Source organism: Chinchilla lanigera, unplaced genomic scaffold (genome assembly GCF_000276665.1).
Source record: "Chinchilla lanigera isolate Chin_1 unplaced genomic scaffold, ChiLan1.0 scaffold00015, whole genome shotgun sequence".
NCBI classification, from domain to species: Eukaryota; Metazoa; Chordata; class Mammalia; order Rodentia; family Chinchillidae; genus Chinchilla; species Chinchilla lanigera.
In genome coordinates, this window is record NW_004955416.1 from 7,758,169 (window position 1) to 7,759,161 (window position 993).

A 993-nucleotide genomic window follows, 5' to 3' on the forward strand; every position below is an offset into this window, starting at 1 on the left:
GAAATATAAACTTGAAGTGTACAACTTGAGACCATAATGCTAAGTGAAACAAGTCAGGCACACAAGCTTAAATATCTCAAGGTTTCATAAATATATATGTATATATATACGTATATATATACATATAAATATATGTGTGTGTATATATATATATTAGGAAATAGGGACAAGTTCAAATAGTTTTCCAAATTACTTATTCAATTGTATCAAAAATATGGAAGATGGCAGAGTGGTAAACAGCAGAGAAACAGCCTCTGCAAGATGTGGTGTCCAGACACTGGACTATACCAATGTGAGGAAGAGAAAAAGGAGGGAAGTGGGTTCCTGGGACCCAGCAAAATCTGAAGTGAGAATTGAACCACATGGGGACAGCAAAAGGAAAGACCTCAATGAAGAAGAAGGATGTGGCAAGCAGCACTTTCTCCCTGAGCTCTGACTCACTGCGTGGGAGGGGTGGCTCAAACCTGCGGATGCACGGTGACTACTGGTGACACCAGAGGCCTCCATAGAGAAACACAGCAGTGGAACAGAGCAGTGGACACACAGGACTGCAGCGGCTGGTGAGTTATTTGGGTTCAGTTGTTCCCCAGGAGGTGATTGGCCCTTAGCCATCTTGGAGAGGGGCCAGCTGAGCTTGGAACTCACAGCAGCTGCAGGCTGGCTGGCTCCATTTAGCAGCTCCCAGGGTCAGGGTGAGGCAGAACCAAGTTCAAGCTAGCAGGTCAAGGAGCTGAGTTCAAATTGGCAGGGATCCTAGTTCAAGCCTGCAGGAGGCACAAGCAATGTTGCAGGCTAAACAAATCCAGCTCCAGCCTCACAGCTAGAAACCAGCCTGCACTTCCGTGGAACTAAAGGTGCAGGCTTCCCGGGATTATCCACTTCTCCAGAGTAAATCTACGGCTGGCTCGCTGGGGTTCATCAACACAGCTCAGGACTCTGTCTGCTTTGTCTACCAGTGACAGCAGAGACATGCCTTGAAGTAGATTTTTTTTT